At 41.4% G+C, this 25,249-nt stretch overlaps 1 protein-coding gene and 1 long non-coding RNA gene across 3 annotated transcripts in view; one reads left to right on the top strand and one right to left on the bottom strand.

Annotated features, from left to right (window-relative positions):
- LOC117524068 (carbohydrate sulfotransferase 8-like) overlaps positions 1-25,249 on the bottom strand; it is a 936,330-nt gene that overhangs the window by 180,572 nt on the left and 730,509 nt on the right. The gene's annotated exons all lie outside the window — the stretch shown is intronic.
- Positions 803-20,704, top strand: LOC117524085. The gene is made up of 4 exons (XR_004564704.1): positions 803-814; positions 1,832-1,834; positions 2,077-2,082; positions 20,625-20,704. It is a non-coding gene; the product is annotated as an uncharacterized LOC117524085 (long non-coding RNA).

Raw genomic sequence — 25,249 nt, 5'->3', positions numbered from 1 at the left:
CATCACTAATTGAAGAAAATAAGAATAACCTCAGGTTTCTTTTCAGCACTGTAGCTAGGCTGACAAAGAGTCAGAGCTCTATTGAGCTGAGTACTCCATTAACTTTAACTAGTAATGACTTCATGACTTTCTTTGCTAACAAAATTTTGACTATTAGAGAAAAAATTACTCATAACCATCCCAAAGATGTATCGTTATCTTTGGCTGCTTTCAGTGATGCCGGTATTTGGTTAGACTCTTTCTCTCCGGTTGTTCTGTCTGAGTTATTTTCATTGGTTGCTTCGTCCAAACCATCGGCATGTTTATTGGACCCCATTCCTGCCAGGCTGCTCAAGGAAGTCCTACCATTATTTAATGCTTCAATCTTAAATATGATCAATCTATCTTTGTTAGTTGGTTATGTACCACAGGCCTTTAAGGTGGCAGTAATTAAACCATTACTTAAAAAGCCATCACTTGACCCAGCTATCTTAGCTAATTATAGGCCAATTTCCAACCTTCCTTTTCTGTCAAAGATTCTTGAGAGGGTAGTTGTAAAACAGTTAACTGATCACCTGCAGAGGAATGGTCTATTTGAAGAGTTTCAGTCAGGTTTTAGAATTCATCATAGTACAGAAACAGCATTAGTGAAGGTTACAAATGATCTTCTTATGGCTTCGGACAGTGGACTTATCTCTGTGCTTGTTCTGTTGGACCTCAGTGCTGCTTTTGATACTGTTGACCATAAAATTTTATTACAGAGATTAGAGCATGTCATAGGTATTAAAGGCACTGCGCTGCGGTGGTTTGAATCATATTTGTCTAATAGATTACAGTTTGTTCATGTAAATGGGGAATCTTCTTCACAGACTAAAGTTAATTATGGAGTTCCACAAGGTTCTGTGCTAGGACCAATTTTATTCACTTTATACATGCTTCCCTTAGGCAGTATTATTAGACGGTATTGCTTAAATTTTCATTGTTACGCAGATGATACCCAGCTTTATCTATCCATGAAGCCAGGGGATACACACCAATTAGCTAAACTGCAGGATTGTCTTACAGACATAAAGACATGGATGACCTCTAATTTCCTGCTTTTAAACTCAGATAAAACTGAAGTTATTGTACTTGGCCCCACAAATCTTACTCTGGATGGCATTTCCCTGATCTCTAGTAATACTGTGAGAAATCTTGGAGTCATTTTTGATCAGGATATGTCATTCAAAGCGCATATTAAACAAATATGTAGGACTGCCTTTTTGCATTTACGCAATATCTCTAAAATCAGAAAGGTCTTGTCTCAGAGTGATGCTGAAAAACTAATTCATGCATTTATTTCCTCTAGGCTGGACTATTGTAATTCATTATTATCAGGTTGTCCTAAAAGTTCCCTAAAAAGCCTTCAGTTGGTTCAGAATGCTGCAGCTAGAGTACTGACGGGGACTAGCAGGAGAGAGCATATCTCACCCGTGTTGGCCTCTCTTCATTGGCTTCCTGTTAATTCTAGAATAGAATTTAAAATTCTTCTTCTTACTTATAAGGTTTTGAATAATCAGGTCCCATCTTATCTTAGGGACCTCGTAGTACCATGTTACCCCATTAGAGCGCTTCGCTCTCAGACTGCGGGCTTACTTGTAGTTCCTAGGGTTTGTAAGAGTAGAATGGGAGGCGGAGCCTTCAGCTTTCGGGCTCCTCTCCTGTGGAACCAGCTCCCAATTCAGATCAGGGAGACAGATACCCTCTCTACTTTTAAGATTAGGCTTAAAACTTTCCTTTTCGCTAAGGCTTATAGTTAGGGCTGGATCGGGTGACCCTGGACCATCCCTTGGTTATGCTGCTTTAGACGTAGATTGTGGGGGGGTTCCCATGATGCACTGTTTCTTTCTCTTTTTGCTCCGTATGCATCACTCTGCATTTAATCATTAGTGATCGATCTCTGCCCCCCTTCACGGCATGTCTTTTTCCTGTTTTTTTCCCTCAGCCCCAACCAGTCTCAGCAGAAGACTGCCCCTCCCTGAGCCTGGTTCTGCTGGAGGTTTCTTCCTGTTAAAAGGGAGTTTTTCCTTCCCACTGTTGCCAGGTGCTTGCTCATAGGGGGTCGTTTTGACCGTTGGGGTTTTTCAGAATTATTGTATGGCCTTGCCTTACAATATGGAGCGCCTTGGGGCAACTGTTTGTTGTGATTTGGCGCTATATAAGAAAAAAGTTGATTGATTGATTGACACTGTTTTGAGGTGATTTAGCACTGTGATAGAGTGTACTTCACTCTATTTACACTGGGATCAAATACTATCCCAGCAGAGTAAATTTTACTCAGCAAAATTTCCTGTGTGTAAGCTGATCCACACAAAATGCAAACTGATGAACAGCGAGTCGGCGGAAGGACAAGAGCCAAGAAGAGCTGCTTTTCAACGCCAAGTAGGAGGCTAATTTACTGGAAGTCTTGTGCACAGCTGCTGATGAATGTTGGTCATAAAAAGCAATCTGAAGCAACATTCCTACTCTTTTGCTACATATTTGGTTTTATTCCTCAGCAGCTGGGATGGAAACCTGCTACTGGCTGTTTATGGTTTTGAGCTGTAACTTAAAGCGTGTTCAACGCTAAAACGTAGCTGTTCCATCTCTCCTTGGTGGCTGCTTCTCTCTATACTGTGTTTGTTGTTTTGTTGTGCGTTGTGTTACCAGACGGCGCCTCGCAACTTGGTTTATGCACTCAGCGGGTCGATCAACTGACAGCTCTGATGAGAGGTTGGACTGATGAGAGCTACGGCCGAGCGAGAGTGTAGCCGGCGGTGCGTTACGAGAGCGCCGGCTCAGTGGGAGATCTGTGTTATTGAATGGTGCTTGCTCACAAAGTCAGTGCCTTGCTCACTGGTTGACAAAAGACATATAACAAATGTAGCAGCGCTGCTGTTTGTGCAACACTGACAGCCAGGACTGAAACCCTGGTGGGTTCTTTAGGAGGCGACAACAACAACAACAACAAAAGCCAGTTACAGATATGAGAAGCAAGAAAGTGAAAGAGCAGAATGGAATTCCAGCAATGTGCAGCAAACAATATGTAACACAAATATGACAACTAAATAAAACCGAAGAGAGCTGACGTGGAGTGTGTAGAATTACAAACACTGTGGTATACCTGCTCAGACTGAAACCACACAGTTTCAGAGATATACTTTAAACGCGTTTTTTTTCCTATTAGTACTTCAGATTTACAACTACCAACTCACAAAAGCAGGGGCACAAATTTTCAACCCTTCTAGCTGAATGCTACAAATGCAGCATATACATGTTCATGAAATTATATGAGAAAAATGCATGAAATGTTCATGAACATACAACTACTTAAATGCAGTATATCTATCTATAGATATGAAAGCAGAAGCTCTGTAAGTCTGAACTCAGGCATGCATGTATGCATGGTACAAATTTTCAGGGGTCTCATTTATGAAAGCACAGATTTGTGCTTAAACTGTGTGTATGCACAGTTCTACACAGTGTTGAATTTACCAACTGGTACTTATACTTAGGAACATGTGTAAATATCCACACAGCCTCGACCATACATACACACAGCACCTAGTGGTAGAACTGTAGGCCTGTAGGCCTGCTCCAGGACGCAGCCAGACCTTTTCATTGCCCTAAGCTGGTCAGTAAACCAGGGAGCTGAACGGGTGAAAGTGACAGTTTGAGTTTTAAGTGGAGTATGAAAGTCCAGGATGGAGCTGAGGCTACTGTTGTAGTAGTCCACAAGGTCAGCAACTGATGAATCCTGGGGGGCAGAGAGTAGTTGAAGGTTGTATCACTCACTCATCTTCAACTGCTTATCCGGGACCGGGTCGTTGGGGCAACAGCTCCAGCAGGGGACCCCAAACTTCACTTTCCTGGGACACATTAACCTCCGCTGACTGAGGGGGTACCGAAGTATTCCCAGCCAGGCCAGTGTGGAGATATAATCACTCCACCTAGTTTTGGGTCTTTCCTGGAGTATCCTCCCAGCTGGACATGTCTGGAATATCTCCCTAGGGAGGGGCCCAGGGAGCATTCTTATCAGATGCCCAAACCACCTCAGGTGGCTCCTTTCAACGCGAAAGTTACTGGCTCTACTCCGAGCTCCTCACGGATGACTGAGCTTCTCACCTTATCACAAAGGGCCTCCTCACACTTGAGCACAAGCCAATGATTCGCCGAATCAGGTGAAATATGAAAAAAAAAAAAATTCATGCCACATCTGGGAGGGAATAAGAATTGCAGAGGACAGTGTCCGAATACCAAGATTGTGGGCCGAACTTTTTTTTGGAATGGCATTCGTCCTCTAGTGTGGCGGGGTATAAGGGAGACACCAGCCATCCTCCTGAGGAAATCCATTTCATCCACTTGTACCCGCAATATAGTTCTTTCGGTCATGACCCAACCCCCATGACCATAGGTGAGAGTAGGAAGGAAGACTATCCAGTAATACCTGCGAATGCACAGAGGGTGATCTGGAAGTGTTTCTTGAATTGCACACGCTTTGCAATCCATAAACACTAATTTCTGATTTGTGGCTTGTGTGTTAGTTTTTACAAATGTGTATTTCTAAATAATTTTTTCATTTGTAAAAAAAGGCATTTGCAAAACTTGAAATTCTGTTTGTGAATTGTGATTGAGCATTTGTGAATCACCGATCACATATATTCATCACCTTGCTCAGTTATATAATTTTGAGACACTTACCACAAAACTGCACAGATCCACAAACAAATAGTTCCCGATTCACACAAAGCAATGCTGTCATCTATGCATTAATTGTTGTATTATTGTTTTCATTGATAAAATAGTATATATTTTAAACAATAATAACACAGCCAATGGCAGTGTTATTATTGTTTTCATTGTATTTTCATGGTATATATGCTGTTTTCACATATCTTAACGTAGGGCAAGGAATAGGTGCTGTCCTTCGGCCATTGTTTCACCGCAAAGCAAAAGTTCAGTTGAGGAGAGTGCAAACTGCGGTCTCTAAAAGGAACTGGCAGGGCGCCCCAGGCAATTTATAAAGGTTGGATCCGCTCCTGGTTCGGAGTCGGATTTGAGTCTGGAGATGAGAGCTGATGAGAGCGAGCAGGAGGATATTGTATGATACTGTATTGTCATCTTGTTCCATCAACAAGTCTTTTTCCTGGAGACCCACAAACAATATAATGTTAAACACAACAGTGTCTTATGGAGAGGAGGAGTGGTATATTCCATGGATAAGTCGTAATGGACGACTATACGGGTGTGGCACATGAGGCACCTACAGCAGCTGTGGAGCACGGCAGAATGCTGCAACCGTGGTTTGACAGAGGGAGAGCTCAAGTTCCAGCCAGACGAAGAATTCTTTACAGATTATGAAGACCGCTTGATGCAATTATTTTTTGCAAACAGCTTAAAAATGGACAGCAGTCAGTCAAAGGCAGTGTATTTAGCCATGGTCGCATGAAAAATGTATACGCTACTGAAGGACTTGACGGCACCAAGGAAGCCTGCAGACTGTGAGCTAAAAGAATTGTTTGAACTATTGAGTAAACATTTTGTTTCTAAGACAAACTACATCATGAACGCTATAAGTTTCACACTTGAAAGCAGAGACAAAATGAATCAGTAAGTGACTTTTTGGCATGCCTGAGAAAACTTGCAGCAACATGTAAATTTGAGGCCTTTCTGAGTGAAGCTCTCAGACATCAGTTCATTTTTGGTGTGAAGAGTTTAACATTAAGAGACTGCCTGTTCAATGCCACTCAAGAAAAAGAACTCTGTCTGAAGCACACAAAATAAGGTTGACTTTTGAAATGGCTCAGAAAAACGCAATGAGTTTTGGAGAACGACTTGGCGGGGCAAAGATTGTTTTAAGAGAAAAAAAACAGCTTTTTCGATGTGGAAAAAGTGGATATACCATCAATGAATGCCATTTTAAGAGTGCACAATGCTGCTCATGTTTTAAACATGGCCATGTAATAGACAGAAACGGCATGAATTCCAGTGGACAAGAAGGGTGTGTCCAAGCTGAAAACCAATCATCTGACGGAAATGGAGACCAAAAGCCCATCAAAGCAAGAGGACTGCCCACAAAAAGAGGAGTATGCTGAGAATAAGCATGCTACTGCAGAAAGAATGAGTGACTTCACCACAAGGAGGGAAAGAAGAGGCAACACCCAGAAGGCAGGGCTGCAGATGATATAACGCCATGACATCAGTAATTGCACAATGGCACCAGCACAGTGACAATTGAAGTCATGCAAAGCACCAAAAATTAAGGGTACAGTGAATTCAGACTTGGCAGCATGGTGGCTTAGTGGTTAGCACTGTTGCCTCAAAGCGAGAAGGTCATGGGTTCAATTCCTACCTGTGGCCTTTCTGTGTGGAGTTTGCATGTTCTTCCCATGTTTGCCTGGGTTTCCTTCGGGTGCTCCAGAGACATGTGGGTTAGGTGGATTGGGATCTTTAAATTGTCCATACGTGTGGTAGTGGGTGTGAATGTGTTTGTTTGTCTGTTTGTGGCCCTGTGACAGGCTGGCGTCCTGTCCTGGGTGTACCCGCCTTACACTCTATGGCTGCTGGGATAGGCTCCAGCTCCCCACGACCCTTAATTGGACTAAGCGGTTGAAGATGAGTAAGTGAGTGAATTCAGACTTACAGGTTAAAACCAAAGAAGGTAACATAAAAGGGTGAACTGAATTTATTTGGAGTATATGGTGACGTAAAACCTCATTTTGTGTATCTAGATGTAAATGGTCAGAAACTTGGGTTGGACACTGGTGCTTCAGTTTCAATTATTTCAGAAAAAACTGTACAAACAGTTTTTTCATGGTTTGAGCTAGTACCATCTACAGTAGTATTCAGAATAATAGTAGTGCTATGTGACTAAAAAGATTAATCCAGGTATTGAGTATATTTCTTATTGTTACATGGGAAACAAGGTACCAGTAGATTCAGTAGATTCTCACAAATCCAACAAGACCAAGCATTCATGATATGCACACTCTTAAGACTATGAAATTGGGCTATTAGTAAAAAAAAGTAGAAAAGGGGGTGTTCACAATAATAGTAGTGTGGCATTCAGTCAGTGAGTTTGTCAATTCTGTGGAACAAACAGGTGTGAATCAGGTGTCCCCTATTTAAGGATGAAGCCAGCACCTGTTGAACATGCTTTTCTCTTTAAAAGCCTGAGGAAAATGGGACGTTCAAGACATTGTTCAGAAGAACAGCGTAGTTTGATTAAAAAGTGTGAAGTGTGAAAAGTGTGAAAAAAACGTTTTTTGTTATAAGGTGCAGTAATAAGTTTCAGGGGAGGACTGTGGTGTCTGAAAGGAACCAGCAGGGGGCCCCAGGCATTTATAAAGGCTGGATCTGCCCCTGGTTCAAAGTCGGAGCTGACTTGGGAGATAAGATCTGATGAGAGCAAGCAGACAGACACTGTATATTAAGAGATCTATAATAAAGTTGTTTTGTTCCATCAGCAAGTCTTTTTCCTGAAGACCCACAAACAACACGCTGCTCAACACAACACAAACCATAGCAACATCAATGCATAGAACAATACTACCATTTAATGGATGACAGTGTTGCTTTGTGTGAATCAAGAGCTATTTGTTTGTGGATCTGTGCATGCGGATTTGCGGTAAATTACGTAATTTGTGGTGATCCACAAATGCTGAATGACACTTCACACACAGAATTTTCAGTTTTGCATATACCTTTTCTTTCCACAGGCCATCATACTGGTGAACAACTTAACGTGCCAAAAACTCACTAATAAGCGTCAGACATTATGTCCATTAAAATAATTACATTTGGTCGAGTCACTCTTTTTTCTAAAACCACTGTGGAGTGGTACCTTAAAATCCTAAAGTTTGATTTATGTTTCTCCAGCTCCTTAACTTTGTGGCCATGCGATGACATTGATGTGTGCGTGACCTTTATAAAGTTCTCCGTCGCTCCTTTTTGCAATTTATCTGGGGAACAGTGGCTTTTTCTGGAATAATTTGTTCCTCAACAAGCTCCACTTCTTTATACCATCGTCAACCTCCACATCAACGATACGTACAGTTTCCCTCCATGAATTGCAGGTCATTTGAGTGTCTTTGTAGTTTTTAGACTCCATGTTGTAAAGTTGGTCATATTTACAGACTTTTCTGCCAAACATATTTGGTCCATGATCGAAAAGTAACCAGCGGGCGCACTGCAAAAACTATTAAAATATGATGGGAGAGGAAAGAATGAAAACATAAAAGTGAGCAATCACAGCCCTTGTGGTCTCTGTCATTAAAGCAGGTGAGTGTCAGGCTCTGGAGAGGGTTTGCAGCCATGCAGAGGGCTCTGATCTAAAGTGGTTTAGTTCATCTCACCCAGGGATATATGTGAAATTTAACAACATATTACAGTGCAGGCAGCAAGCAGCATTTTGTTAATAACTGTCGGCCTTGAATTACACCCTTGCCTCATTTAGGCATTGGGTCTGAGCATGGTTTGAAAAAAAAATAAACGCCTGGGCTTTTAATCAAGGAAATACGGTAACCCACTTTCCTCAAATCGGCAAGTGTAAGTGCTGACCTTCATTTCTTTTCTCTGTTTCGACTGGGCACATCCAGACTGCTGTGTCCGGTACATGCAAGGAGTTTTTAATGGAAATGGAAATATATTGCGATGGGATGGGACATTTTGACTGATGTGAGTGAAAATCCATCATACCAAATTCAGTATATAGTGTTTATTATATGTAAAACCATACTGTATACAAATACACATTTATTTGTAAAAACCAACAAACAAGTTACAAATCGGTATTTTGTGCACTGTAAAAAAGTAACTGCTGTCTCAATGAGAAAAAAATTATGTAACAATTTGCACAGATTTTTAAAGTTATTTCACCTTGATTATTTCAACCTTCAACTGAGGTAATGCCACAAGATTTCTCTAGTTAAGTAGAAATAACTTTAGGGATGTTGAAATAATTAGAAAAATCTAAGCAAATTGTTACATCACTTATTCTCATTGAAACAGCGGTTCATTTTTTAGAGTGTGTTTGTGAAGTGCAAAAGGTGCTCACTCTGTGCATTTGCAGGTATTAATGAGACAAATTTAACACCATACTTTCAGGAGGTACATGTGACTAATGTGTGCCTGTTTGAGAAATACAATTTTTTTGGGTACTTACACATATACGAATTTTGTCTGTATGACAACATTTAAAACTTTTCCACCACAGTTTGATAAATGAACATCTCTAATCACAAAAACACCCAAAGTGAGAAACCACTGACCTAGCTACATGCAGGAATTGCTGAGTGCTCACAACTTTGCAACATGATTCAGACTGAAACAAAATTGTTGCAAAGATGATTTTCAGCCAGGATCATGAAACGCTTTGAAACTCAATTTATTTGCTAGTCCTTTATGATAAAGTCACTACTGTGTCATAACAAGACGTAGGTCCTATGTAGGTCCTGTGGTCCATCAGGCTGGTGCTTATTCCTGGACACCATAGTGCAGTGGTGACTGCACTGACAAACTCATCCCATCTGCTCAAAGTGATGTTAATCAGTGAAATCACTTGCTGAAGCCAGTGGCTGCATAGAAAACCTGCACTCTCTTGGCCCTTTCTGGAATACTTTGAACACCACTGCCATAGTGGAAAGCGGATGAGAGTCTGGGACTCCTCCTCAAGAGGATGCCAGTCTATCACAGATTATTTCCCCAGAGAAATCAATTCATATTGAGACTGGGAGCATGCGCGGGTACTACATGCCACTGCTTCCATCACAACACAGAACCACCCTGGGTCCTGGATGGCAACTACCCAGGGAGACAGCTGATCCATCCCCACCTCTTACCTCCTCAGGGGGAGGCGGAGTAACAGGAACAGAGAAGATGGGAAGGAGAGGAACAATAGTAGCCAGCAAGCCAGTAACGAGCAGTGTTTCTGGTATTTACTCTCATCTTCAACCGCTTAGTCCAATTAAGGGTCGTGGCGAGCTGGAGCCTATCCTAGCAGTCATAAAGCGCGAGGCGGGGTACATCCAGGACAGGACGCCAGTCTGTCACAGGGCCACAAACAGACAAACAAACACAGTCACAAGTCACAACACCAAGTCTCCTACATGATGGATCTTGCCCAGAGAATGTCACAGTTTAGCCCTGTTCGGGGCTTTGATTCCATCTTTCCTTCTTTCTTTTCCTCCCCTTCAGCTCCTGCTTTGTTTTATTAGTTGGTTATTTTCAACATTCAGTGTTTGTTCTATGTTCCATTTTGCTTTGTCACGTTGTTTCTTTGTCACTTTGTATTCTTCTGCCATGATTCGGTTCCGTTCTAGTTTTGTCCTGCCGGTTTGTGTTTGCATTTTTATCATGAGTTTATCACTTGTCTATTTTGGTCCTTTCATTCGTAATATTATCTGTTGTGCTTTTATGTCGAATTTTGTTTTCTGTTATCTTGCAGTCTCTGCTTTACTTATAGTTTTTTGAACCACTGTGTTTTCTTCGTCAGTTCTAGTTTAGTTGTGGTTTAGTGCTTATTGTCTTATTGCTCTCTGATGTGTTCATATGTAGTCTTCTTGTTTACTTATTATCTGATGGTTGCTTTTAGTTCTCACATGACACAAAACTAAAGTCATTTCAAATGGCAACTTTCTGGCTTTAAGAAACACTATAAGAAATCAAGAAAAAAAGATTGTGGCAGTCAGTAACGGTTACTTTTTTAGACCAAGCAGAGGAAAAAAATATGGAATCACTCAATTCTGAGGAAAAAATTATGGAATCACCCTGTAAATTTTCATCCCCAAAACTAACACCTGCATCATATCAGATCTGCTCGTTAGTCTGCATCTAAAAAGGAGTGAACACACCTTGGAGAGCTGTTGCACCAAGTGGACTGACATGAATCATGGCTCCAACACGAGAGATGTCAATTGAAACAAAAGAGAGGATTATCAAACTCTTAAAAGAGAGTAAATCATCACGCAATGTTGCAAAAGATGTTGGTTGTTCACAGTCAGCTGTGTCTAGACTCTGGACCAAATACAAACAACATGGGAAGGTTGTTAAAGGCAAACATACTGGTAGACCAAGGAAGCCATCAAAGTGTCAAGACAGAAAACTTAAAGCAATATGTCTCAAAAATCAAAAAATGTACAACAAAACAAATGAGGAACGAATGGGAGGAAACTGGAGTCAATGTCTGTGACCGAAATGTAAGAAACCGCCTAAAGGAAATGGGATTTACATACAGAAAAGCTACACGAAAGGCATCATTAACACCTAAACAGAAAAAAACAAGGTTACAATGGGCTAGTGAAAAGCAATTGTGGACTGTGGATGACTGGATGAAAGTCATATTCAGTGATGAATCTCGAATCTGCATTGGGCAAGGTGATGATGCTGGAACTTTTGTTTGGTGCCTTTCGAATGAGATTTATAAAGATGACTGCCTGAAGAGAACATGTAAATTTCCACAGTCATTGATGATATGGGGCTGCATGTCAGGTAAAGGCACTGGGGAGATGGCTGTCATTACATCATCAATAAATGCACAAGTTTATGTTGATATTTTGGACAATTGAAAGGATGTTTGGGGATGATGAAATCATTTTTCATGATGATAATGCATCTTACCATAGAGCAAAAACTGCAAAAACATTCCTTGCAAAAAGACACATAGGGTCAATGTCATGGCATAGGGTCAATGTCAATGAGCAGATCTGATTTGATGCAGGTGTTAATTTGGGGGATGAAAATTTACAGGGTGATTCCATAATTTTTTCCTCAGAATTGAGTGATTCCATATTTTTTTCCTCTGCTTGGTCTAAAAAAGTAACCGTTACTGACTGCCACAATCTTTTTTTCTTGATTTATTATAGTGTTTCTTAAAGCCAGAAAGTTGCCATTTGAAATGACTTCATTTTTGTGTCATGTCTGTGATCTGCTTTTTTTCTACAAAATTAAACAACTGAATGAACATCCTCTGAGGCCGGTGATTCCATAATTTTTGCCAGGGGTTGTAGTATTATATTCCGTCCTTAGTTTCTGTTCTCAGTTTGTCCTCATTACCATTTGTTTGTGTTCACTCCACACCCTGCACCTGCCATTGTGTCTTCATCTCTTACACTGTGATTCTGTCTGCTTTGGTTTTTCATTCACTCACGCTCTTTGCACCTGATCATGCATCTTTGTATCACTCCACTTTGTGCACTCCCTTCCTTCACTATCTTGCACTGTGTACAATCTGTCTTCCCTGGTCATGCTCCCTTCCAGAGACCTCCGCACACCTGCTCCACATCACCTTGATTAGTTTGCTCCTCATTTCAACGCTCACAGTTCCACAGCTCACTGCCTGATTGTTGACTCTGTTTACTCTCTCACCTCTCTCTCTAGTGTTTTTTGACCTCACTTGTGTACTCCGTTCGCCGCCTCACCGTTACCCTGAACTCTGCCTGTCTTTTGACCCTGCTTTGCCCTGCCTGTTATACTCCTTGACGTCATTTGCACGAACTCAGCTCATTTTTGGACCACGGCTCAGCCTGTTCCATGTCTGATACCTCTGCCTGTATGTCTGACTTCCCGTGTACTGAACCCACTGCCTGGTTATCAGATAAAGCTTCTTATTCTCCACAACTAGCCATGACTGTGAGTTTGCATTGGTCTCCTACTGCTCCTTGTGTCAAGCTACCACCAGTCCTGACAGACAAACATACTATATGTCCCAAATGTCGTAGTTGACCTCTGAGTTTTCCTAAATCATTGTTTGTGTAACAATTTTTTTCCAGTGGTACCCAAGGATCCTCTGAAGAGATAAGTATCAAATTTAACTTACAAATTTAATTTAATTTATTTCATTTATAGCATTTCATTTATTTATTTATTTATAGCACCAAATCACAACAAAGTTGCCTCAAGGCGTTTCACACAAGTAAGGTCTAACCTTACCAACCCCAAGAGCAATCACACAGGTGACAGTGGTAAGGAAAAACCCCCATCTGATGATTTGATGAAGAAACCTCAAACAGACCAGAGTCAAAGGGGTGACCCTCTGCTTGGGCCATGGTACAGATACAATAGACAAAACAATTTACAAAACAAATACACAGGAAAATTTGCCAGTGCACAGGAAGGGAGGGTTGCAGAAGAGGGACACCACACCCATCTCTGGATGGAGCTGCACCTCAAACAGAGAGAAAAAACAGAATCAGGCATCAGAAAGACAACAAATACAGTGTAATTTTTCAGCATTAAGCAACAAGAAAAAGAGAAGAAATACTAAGGTGATCACTGGCCACTAACCCTAAGCTTCACAAAAAGACCCAGAGTTTCGATAAAGTTGAGGCCGTGGCATGCTCCGTTTCCAATAAAATAAATTTAAAAGGGTAGAAAGCATAGTACCATACTATGCCAGTATGCTAGCCGTATGAAAGGGAGCATAAGTGTGTCTTAAGTCTGGACTTGAAAGTCTCCACAGAATGAAAATTTTATTGACGCAGGGAGATCATTCCACAGAACAGGGGCTTGATAAGAGAAATCTCTGTGACCCGCAGACCATTTAGTCACCCTAGGGACACAAAGTAGTCCTGCACCCTGTGAACGCAAAGCCCGGGCTGGTATGTAGGGTTTAATTAGGTCAGCTAGGTAGTGAGGTGCCAGTCCATGAACAATTTTATAGGCTAGTAGCAGAACCTTAAAATCTAAAATCTGATCTCACAGGGACTGGAAGACAGTGAAGAGATGCCAAAATGGGTGTAATGTGGTCAAACTTTCTGTTTCCTGTCAAACGTTTGGCAGCAGCATTTTGAACCAACTGGAGACCCTGAATGCTGGACTGCAGCAAACCAGAAAATAGAACATTGCAGTAGTCCAATCTAGAAGAAACAAACACATGAATCAGGGTCTCAGCATCAGCCATAGACAGGATGGGACAAATCTTTGCTATATTTCACAGGTGGAAGAAAGCAGTCCTCATAATATCTCTAATGTGGAGGTCAAAGGACAACACAGGATCAAAAATTACCCCAAGGTTCCTCACTTTGTCAGTGCAATGTATGATACATGAGCCTAGGCTAAGCGTTAGCTGGTCGAATTGATGCAGATGTCTCAATGGACCAAGAACCATCATTTCAGTCTTGTCAGAGTTTAAAAGTAGGAAGTTACTAGACATCCAGCTTCTCACTGATGCAAGGCAATCTTCTAAGAATTTTACTTGGATGAGATTACCAGCAGTTATCGGCATGTATAACCGAGTACCATCAGCATAGCAGTGAAAGGTAATCCCAAAATGCTACAATACTTGCCCAAGGGGTGCTATATAAAGGGAGAAAAGCAGGGGGCCTAAGACGGACCCCTGTGGAACCCCAAATTTCATGTCACTAAGGTTAGAGGTAGTGTTACTGTACAAAACACAGTGAGAACGACTGGTCAGGTATGATGTCAACCATGCAAGGGCATTCCCAGTAATCTTAAAAAGATTCTCCAGCCTATTGAGTAGAATATGATGATCCACAGTATCAAACACAGCACTGAGATCTAACAGCACCAGAACTGTAGTGGTGTCTAAATCCATTGCAAGCAGAAGATCATTCACCACTTTAGTGCGAGCCATCTCTGTGGAATGATATTTTCTAAAAGCAGACTGCAGTGGCTCAAGAAGTTTATTCTCAGTAAGGTGGTCCACAAGCTGCTGTGAAACCACGTTTTCCAAAATTTTAGAACACAATGATAGATTTGATATCGGCCTATAATTTTTCAATAGACTACGGTCAAGATTGGATTTCTTAAGTAATGGTTTAATCACTGCAGATTTGAAACATTTTGGAAGAGATCCAGAAGTTAATGAAAGATTAATAATTTCCAGCATAGTTGGCCCAAGAGTGGGCCACAGATCCTTAAACAGTTTTGTTGGTATAGGATCAAATAAGCAGGTTGTGCTTTTGTAGACGTTATGAGTTTTGTCAGCACGCCTAGTGAGATACTATCAAATTCTGCAAATCAAGGTAATACCTCAGTAATGGCACCCACCTCAATAGCAGGGTGTAGTGGCTGGGTTAAGGCATGCTGGGATATATTTAACCTAATGTCTTCTATTTTCTTCTGGAAGTAATCCAAGAAATCTTGCGCTGTAAAAGGAGAGCAACTTACAGGCAGCTGTCCATGAATAATTGCTGCCACCGTGTCAAACAAGAACTTTGAGTTATGCTTGTTATGGTTGATGAAATCAGAGTAATAGGTCCATTTTGTAGCCAATAGTGCATGCTTATAGTCTCAGTAGCATCATGCAACGCGAGGTGTAATATTTCTAATTTTGAACTATGCCATTTTCATTCTAGTCCTCTAGCCTTATGCTTGAGGTCATGCAAGTAATCACTGAACCAAGGTGACTGTGTTTTGGGGAGGTGTGGTTTTAATATAGGTGGCGCAGTCATGTCGAATGTAGTTTTGAAAGCTGTCTTTAAACTATCCACAAGACTATCAAGGGCATACAGTTGCTGCCTTAGGTCTCTGGTTAGTGTCCAAGTCTCAAAACCATGTAGTAAGAGTGGAAACACCAGGACCCTAATGACTTGGACCTTTGTTCTCCTGCAAATACGTAGACATGGCCAAATACCTATGTGCCACAATCCCAAAATTCCATCAGTCCCAGGTGTCTCTTAAATGCAAAGGCAGAGAACTCAGAGACATGTATGTCACTGCTGAGATAAGTGAATGTCTCTACAAAAATGGGATTCTTTTTTTCTTGCATTTTTAAAGCAAAGTGAGCAACTCCCTTAAATTTTGTTAATCTATGGCTGATTAACTGCATTGCTTGACAGAACAGAAAAAAAAAACTCCATGAGAATCATGAAGGCAAAGAAGGGAAATTATGACATAATCTGCTTCTCTATATGGCACTAACCAGGCTCATTTTCACATCCTGCTCAGTGGGACGATGACAAACTGCAGTGAAGGTGTTGTGTCCCAGCGGGGTTTGAATAGCAGGTTCAGCTCCTTGCATGGGCAAGGAAGCATCTTTTTGTACAACCCCAATTCCAATGAAGTTGGGACATTGTGTGAAATGTAAATAAAAACAGAATACAATGATTTGCAAATCCTCTTAAACCTTTATTCAACTGAATACACCACAAGGACAAGATATTTAATGTTCAAACTGATAAATTTTATTGTTTAGTGCAAATATTTGCTCATTTTGAAATGGATGCCTGCAACACATTTCAAAAAAGCTGGGACAATGGTATGTTTACCACTGTGTTACATCATCTTTCCTTCTAACAACAATCAATAACCGTTTGGGAACTGAGGACACTAAAGCCCGTTTACACACAGACGGTAAGAGCTCCCGGAAGCGTCCCTGAAGAGTTTTTGGCCGTCTTAAGGATCACACGCCGTTGTTAACACCAGCACTAGGGGGCGTGGCTTAGTTCCGGCTTTACCGGGAATCGTCGAAAAAATTATTCAACATGTCGAATAATTCCGGGAGCACTCCCGGAGACCTCCCTTGACGACAGCGACAACGCGAACAATGGCGTTTGATACTTTTTAATCGCCGTTTCATCCTGCCGCTTCCTGTAGTGCCGCAGTTCTTGTCGTACCGCGATGACCAATCAGGGACTGAATATGTAGTGACGTGGAGATGTCTGGAGTTTGAAGATGTGAACATGTCCTGTATCTGGTAGCAGCCTGTGAGCAGGACTTATGTCTCTTTTATCCTTTATTTTACAATCATGACAGAGTTTTTGGAGCGAGCAGCAGCACCACAGCAGCGTGGAGCGGAGTTTCTTTTTCTTTTTATTTTACGTGCGTGCGCGCGCGAATCATCCTGGAGATTATTTTGCTTATTAGCTACACAGCTGTATAATAAAGCAAATGGTGACTGGCTTCTAAACACAATTATGACAGAGTTTTTTGGGGGAAAGAGCGGAGGCGCAGCTCCGCAGCAAACAGCAGCAGGGAGCGGAGTTTCTTTTTTCTTTATTTTTTTTATGTGCGCACGAGCGAATCATCTGTAGAGAATATTTTATTAATTAACTACACAGATGTATAATAAAACAAATGGTGACTGGCTTCTAAACACAATTATGAGAGTTTTTTTGGGGAAAGAGCGAGGCGCAGCCCCGCAGCAAACAGCAGCGGGGAGTGGAGTTTCTTTTTTCTTTTTTTTTTTTATGTGCTCGCGCTCCGCCCCTTTCCACCGCGAAAACAGCCGGAACTACCGCGAGTCTACGTACTGCTCGCCGACAAAACCGTCTATGTGTAACCTGGGCTTAATTGTGAGTATCATGATTGGGTATAAAAGGATCATCCCCAAAAGGCTGACAAGCAAAGATGGGGTGAAGATCACCACTTTGTGAACAACTGCATGAAAAAAATAGTCGAATAGTTTAAGAACAATGTTTCTCAACGTTCAATTCTAAGGAATTTAGGGATTCCATCATCTACAGTCCATAATATAATCAGAAGATTCAGAGAATCTTGAGAACTTTCTACATGTAAGCGGCAAGGCCAAATACCAACATTGAATGCCAGTGACCTTCAATCCCTCAGGTGGCACTGCATTAAAAACCAACATCACTGTGTAAAGGATCTTACCGCGTGGGCTCAGGAACACTTCAGAAAACCGTTGTCAGTTAACACAGTTTGTTGCAACATCTACAAGTGCAAGTTAAAACTCCATGCAAAGCGAAAGCCAAACATCAACAACATCCAGAAACACTGCTGCCTTCGCTGGCCCCGAGCTCATTTGAAATGGGCAGACACAAAGAGCAAAAAGACCATCCAGATTGTTACCAGTGCAAAGTTCAAAAGCCAGCATCTGTGATGGTATGGGAGTGTGTTAGTGCCCATGGCATGGACAACTTACACATCTGTGATGGCACCATCAATGCTGAAAGGTCCATCCAGGTTTTGGAGTTTGAGCATTAAATATCTTGTCCTTGTGGTGTATTCAGTTGAATATAGGTTGAAGAGGATTTGCAAATCATTGTATTCTGTTTTTATTTACATTTTACACAACGTCCCAGCTTCATTGGAATTGGGGTTGTACAATGTAAGCCATTAATCCAGTCTGTGCATATGTCTGATAGCATGTGAGCTCCTGTACAGCCACTTTAAGTGAAGAGCACAGTCGGCATGATATCAGCATTTAGGAAAATGAGCAATCCATCAGGTGACTGACAGATTTGCAAGCAATTTGCAGCAGCTGAAACCTGAAGGGAGCAGCTGATAGCTCATGGAGAGACGATGGAGAGGTCTGGCTTCCCAGACAGCAAGTCTAATGATGGTAGCCTGCAAACACACACATGCATACGGACGGATCGGCCTCTCATCATGTCAGTGCAGCATTATTAATGAACAGACGCTTAAAACCTTATTACAGCTCAGCTCATGTGCACAGCTGACAGTCAGGAGCCACATCCTTAGGGGAACGGGTCAGGTAATGAATAAATGACATGCTTAACCACTGCACCAAAATAATGCTGTCTTACATTAATGGAAATGAGGGAGTTTATAAAAGTGATAGAGCAACCGAGTGTACAGTCTGCTATCAGTTTCCATGTGAACAGAAATGGCAGCAGTGATGCAGTAATGGCTGGCAAACAGCAATAATCAACAAGATGTTATATGCTGATGTCATAATATTACTCCTAATGGCAAATCCTTAAATTCTAAGGATTCTGAGCCGATTTATAATGTGGTTACACTCATAGATGCAATACCTGTCAATAATCTTCATGATGCATCTACAGAAAATGGACAAGAAGCAGGCTGACGTTTAATTCAATGTCTTTTTTTGTGTTGTTTGTTTGTTTCTTGGCACCGTGCTTTGACTCATGTTGGGAAGAATTTGCATGATTGCTGCATGTTGGAAACATTTAGCAACTTACGGTGCTATAAAAAGAAAAACTGCGTGACTGCTAAAGCCTGTGGTTCCTCAAATGTTCACTTGATGCTCCAAAAGTGAGTCAAACCCCATAGAAACTCATGTTAAAATCCCCAAATTTAGAGCAGAAATACAGTACAGGCCAAAAGTTTGAACACACCTTCTCATTCAATGCGTTTTCTTTATTTTCATGACTATTTAGTACATTGTAGATTCTCACTGAAGGCATCAAAACTATGAATGAACACATGTGGAGTTATGTACTTAACAAAAAAGGTGAAATAACTGAAAACATGTTTTATATTCTAGTTTCTTCAAAATAGCCATCCTTTGCTCTGATTACTGCTTTGCACACTCTTGGCATTCTCTCGATGAGCTTCAAGAGGTAGTCACCTGAAATGCTTTTCCAACAGTCTTGAAGGAGTTCCCAGAGGTGTTTAGCACTTGTTGGCCCCTTTGCCTTCACTCTGCGGTCCAGCTCACCCCAAACCATCTCGATTGGGTTCAGGTCCAGTGACTGTGGAGGCCAGGTCATCTGCCGCTGCACTCCATCACTCTCCTTTCATTCATAGTTTTGATGCCTTCAGTGAGAATCTACAATGTACTAAATAGTCATGAAAATAAAGAAAACGCATTGAATGAGAAGGTGTGTCCAAACTTTTGGCCTGTACTGTAAGTGTTCATATCCATCCACTTTCTAAATCTGCTTATTCCAGGTAAGGGTCAGGGTGGGGGGGTGTATTAGGCTGGAGACTATCCCAGCAGTCACTGGGGGGTTAGGTACATGCTGGACAGGCCACCAGTCTATTGCAGGGGCGCCACATATAGACAGACAAATTCATTCACACTCTCACTCACACGTACGGCCAATTTAGAGTCACCACTTCACGTAACTTGCATTTCTTTGGGAGTAGGAGGACCCAGAGCACCCAGAGTCTCCAAAAAAAGCTTTTGGTCTCCATTGATAATTTCCCCCTCCATGACAACCGTACATAGGGTTAAGCATTAATTAGGGATATGATCACTTTGAGTGACAGTGACTGAGCTGAGCTTTGATTCTTAGGGAGTCCATAACTCAGTGTCCACTCGATGCAGCTGCTAGCTGTTGATGAAGGCTGTGTCTGCTACTTTTTGAGCATTTTATTGCAAACACCTGGAATAATATGGCTTGTTACTTGATGAGACATCCTCACAGATCATCAAAGTCGTCCCTGCTGCAATATTTGCACTGAGTAAAATTATTGTCATTTAATGTTGTATTGCTATCGCCATTAGCACTTTTAGCAGCTATTGGTAGCCTGATCCGCTAGGTCCCTTTAATGTATGATTACTGAGAAAATAAGCAGCTCATAACTTTTAATACCCACACCAAAGCAAACCTTTACGAGAGCCACCGCACAGTCCCCCAAAATATGATTTAATCAACACACAAACTGAGATGAGCCGGTTAGCTGGTTCGGACTCAAAGACAGTTTAGGCTTCTTTTGTCACACACTGAGCCACCCAAATGGCACCTCTATCCATTTATGGGTCCACTGTGATGTAACCAGAATCAGTGGTGACACTGTTGCCAATATGGCGATGGCCAGATATGGTCCTTCATATCGGCTTTTCCGGGTCTCTATAGATAACCTATGGGTGTCGTCACGTACAGTCGATGAGTCCCATGCAGGCTACTTCCTCATACAAGGCTGGTACCCATTTACAGTTGGTTGTACTGAGATCATGTGGATTAAGTGTCTTGTCCAAGAACACAGACAGGTAGAGCGACAGAGACCAGGAGGAGTCGCTGTGCAACAGTAGTCAGTAAACCTCCCTCCCCAACAACTAAAAGGATTCTCTGGCCACAAAGCCAGAGTCCGGGGTTTTTAATAGTGATGCACCAATACCACTTTTTTCCAGAATGAGTACATATACTCATCGATACCGAGTACCAATACGAATACTTAATGATACCATTACAGTTTTATGACGACTTTGAAAACATCTTTTATTCATCAGTTGTTCCTTACGTTTTGACTGTAACTGCTACCAATATCATTACCTTTGTTTTAATTTACAAACATTTCACTTAAATCGTGTAACATCACTTTTTGACTACAACATATTGTAATTTAACATTAACAGTGTGTTTCTTAACAAACATGACACTGCTAGACATCTCACTGAAATGTAGTCTGTGGACGTCAGCACTACAAAATATACAACACCAATAACTGAACTGAAACTGTCCATCAATAAGTTTACTTATGTCTGTGAGGACTCATTTTGAAAATGTGAGGGGCAGATTATTTTTGATGAAATGAAGCTTCTCTGTTTTATCAGCTGAGAACAGGCTAGTTCTCGAGTTAAGACAGTCCACTGATCAGTCAGTAAGAAGTACAAATGCCAAGGTCCCTACCGGATGAAAGTGGAAAGCCCAAATCAAAGTTGAGAAAGCTTTCACTAGGCTGCAACATCAGGAGATTGTCTGCAGAGTCCAGGTAGGGAGAGCAGGACTAGCATGCGGAGAGGCGCTTCGCTTCTGGTCCAAAGCCAATCACAAGAGAGGAAGGAGATGGTAGTGGCGGAGGTGACGAGGATGAAGGAAGAGCCCTACAAGATCAAGGCAGTGTCACAGGGCCAACAAGGAAGCTGGACAACTTGGGAGGGAGGTGTCAACCGTAACATCAGTTGGTCAGACCTGTGGAAGATGCCACAGGCAAGTGACAGGGAGAGGTCCCTGTCACTGCCCTGCCACCAGGAGATTTTCCGGAGGAGATAATCCGTGTCTGCTACATTTAAGATGCGTGGAATTTAATAAACACAAGCTGAATTTCAGACATCTTATATATATTACTCTGGAACAAAGAGGACAGACAGTGTTTGACATAAGCAAGACATTAAAGAGCAAACAGGAAGTGATTGCAGCTCACAATGATTCCAATTGAAACTAATGGAGAAGCAACCTGAGCTTCTTCTGGCATTTTTACATAAATCAAACAAAATAACAATGTCTATAAACCCAGAGAATATATTCACGAGAGCTTTAGGCACAATATACAAAGGGTATAATGCTGTTATCCGTGTGGAGCCTGATCAGAGCATCTCAAATGCCTTTCTCCTGGTCGTGAACTTTTACGGTACCTATACTGCACTGCAGATACACCATGCCCACACTAAAACCTTTAAAATTAGTCCAGTACTTTAAAACTAAAACATATAGCTGATATGTTCACTTTATAAAACTTCAGACGTGACATTAATTTAAATAACTTGTCCAAAATTAGTTTGGTTAATATTTTAACCATAAGTCAAAACTGTATGCGTCTGTATGATGGGTGACATTGACGGCTAATTAGTAGAGTGTCAAGAGAAATTATTTTTTCTACTCTCATTTTGTTTTAATAGTTCTCCTCTGATTCCAGAGGATAGAGTGATTTCTCCTGAAACCAGCTCTCCTCTGTTTTGCGGAGGATAGAACTATAAGTCTACTACAAAACATTTAACAGGTAGGTTCTAAGATCTTTGATATCAGACTTCAAAAATGTTAATTAACTGTTAAAACTTTATTCACTAAGCTTGCAATAATATGTTAGTGGTCTAAAAATTATTGGACCAAAATTTATCGGAAGATAAATTTTGAAAAGCTAATCTGAAAATGAAAACATTAGCTTCGATAATTAGTGGTTAGTGGATTAGCAGAACTGTGCCCACCACTGGGAACATGTGTGGCATCTCCACAACACATGGATGCAAAACGGAGTAATTTTAACATTATTATTTTATTTTTTCTTTGTGGATCATGGGATAATTTCCTCACGTTCAGACAGAATGGCCTATTGTCTGTGCTAACTGAGCCGTTAACGAGACGAGTGGGGACTCAAATTCTGGTGCGATTTGTGGGCCGTGGAGGGGGAGCGGAGGGTCCAAACGCAGCGCCACAGACATTCAACAAAGGGATTACACCTGTAGTGGACCAAGCTGGTCTGCCATTGGCCTGAACACCCACACTAAGGGTTGAAACTTACCAACCTGATGGACAATCTCTGCCTCTGACAGAGTTCTGATGGAAGAACTGGTGCAAAGTGCTAAAGTCACTGAGGAACTTTTTTTAACCATGACAAGGAATTTAAGTATTTTTCAGATGTTGTTTTCCAAACTCAGGAGGCTTTATGTGGATTATTTTTCTTCAGGATCGTGTGATGATGAATTCCACTGAAACAGATAACACTTTTTATTTACTCTGTGTGTGAATTTTTTCCACCTGAGGACTGCAGATTTCAGCCAGTTAATGGACACTACTGACGGACATATTTCGACGCATGAGTAAATTACATGAAAGCCTGTAAAAATCCATAAATTAGTTGCATCACTGTTTAAGCTGCACTGTTCAAAACATATGACAAAAGTAGCGGCTTATAGTCCGCAAATTACGGCGCATATGTGTGAAAATCCCCCATTGAGAGGTTGACATCACGCTGCTGTGAAGGGGTATCGGGCCATATAGTATCGGAGACGTTTTATGATGACAAGTACGAGTAAATGAATATGGGATTGGGCCAATACCCGATACTGGTTGTAAAGTTGACTTCAACATCCAAAACTTGTCAGAGGTCTGTATATTAAAGAGAGGTAGCAAGTGGACATAACTAAACACAGCTGCAATGTTTTAGAGTGTGACGTGACAAAGGGTTTTTCCGTTATTTTTACAGTGTAAGGTTGGAAACACACCATGTCCCAAATGTCACTTTGCCACTCGTCACACTGTTGGACAGAAAGCTGCTCAGTTGGAAGCATTTGACCTTTTGTTTCTCCACCTGACAAATTCACCAGTTTGGCTTTTTTATGCCGGTGGTGGCAAAAAAACAAACTATTAACAGGGAACTATTACCTGAAAAAAGAGCCATAAACTCTGTACCAGCCAGGAGACAGTAAGTTTAGCGTGTTATTTGTGTGAGGTTACACCCTTCATCCCCCACCATGCAGCGCTGTGCGGTAACTGCGTCTCCTGCCAGCACGGAGGAAGAGCCTCCTATTGAGTGCTTCCATCATTTTGAAGGTTATGGCATTTTGATGTAACACAAACGTCTTCATTTGAATATCTAATGTCTCCTTTGAAGGTGGCTCTCCGGTGCGAACTCCTGCAAATGCTTTGAATGAAAACATTCAGCAGCAGTGCACATGAACAAAATAAGAAAAATCAAATGTAGTCCACACACAAAAAAGACAAAAACTGATATGCAATTCAGATTTAACCACAGCTTAAAAAAATAAAAATCTCTTACACAGTTGTTTATCTCCTTGCTTACTGTATATGCAGAAAAGCTACAGTTCCATGTGACAGAATACTTGTTTTCTATGTTGCATTATGCAAATTAATCTGAATATGTCTATATTATAATAGTCAAGTGGCCTCTGTGTGCATGTGTGTGTATGGGTTTGATCACAGCAAAACCGGGGAAAGTTGATACGCTAAATATTTTTGAGAAATTTGCGATTTTAGCTAACCAGTAAACAATGGACATTGTGCTCCGTTGCACCATGGGAGTTCAGGTTTTGAGGTTTCAAATGTTATTGTGGTTCATGTTAGTTTAACACTGTTGTTAGCATTACTGATTTATTGTGTTTTTGTTGTTAAATTGGTTTAGTCAGTTTAGTTAAGTGGTATGTTCCTTACTTAAGTGTCATGTTGGTACTATGAGTGAAATGTGTATTGCTGATGAACTGTGCCAAAACTGAACGTTGATAAGATTAATATTTTTCGAAAAGCTACATATATTAGCTAACAACACTGAACAATGGACATTTATATTTATGTTCTCAAATGATATGCTAATCAGGCAGGAGGCAATAAAATATACGAGGTCTATTAGAAAAGTATCCGACCTTTGGCCGGGAAAAAAAAACTGGCTTACCTGGAGGGTTGGAAACCTAATCACCCTCGAAGTACACTCCTTGGGACTCCACACACTTCTCCCAGCGGTGTCGCCACTGTTGGAAGCATTCCAAAAACGCCTCTTTCGGGATGGCGCGCAGCTCCGCCGTCGTTGCAGCCATGATGTCCTCCCTCGTCTCAAAACGTGTTCCTTTTAATGGTCTTTTAATTTTTGGGAACAGCCAGAAGTCACAAGGGGCCATGTCAGGAGAGTATGGAGCCTGTGGAACCACAGGAGTTTGGTTTTTAGACAAATAAGTCCGAATCAAGTTGGAGGAATGAGCTGGCGCGTTGTCGTGGTGGAGGCGCCAATTTCCTGTGGCTCACAACTCCGGTCTCTTGCGCCGTACAGCTTCACGGAGGCGACGGAGGACATCCCTGTAATACTCCTTCATTACTGTTTGACCCTGTGGTGCGTACTCGTGGTGTACCACACCGCAGGAGTAAAAAAAAACAGTCAGCATTACCTTCAC

The sequence above is a fragment of the Thalassophryne amazonica genome, chromosome 2, assembly GCF_902500255.1.
Source record: "Thalassophryne amazonica chromosome 2, fThaAma1.1, whole genome shotgun sequence".
Taxonomy (NCBI): Eukaryota; Metazoa; Chordata; class Actinopteri; order Batrachoidiformes; family Batrachoididae; genus Thalassophryne; species Thalassophryne amazonica.
This window is presented reverse-complemented; position numbering and strand designations above follow the sequence as displayed.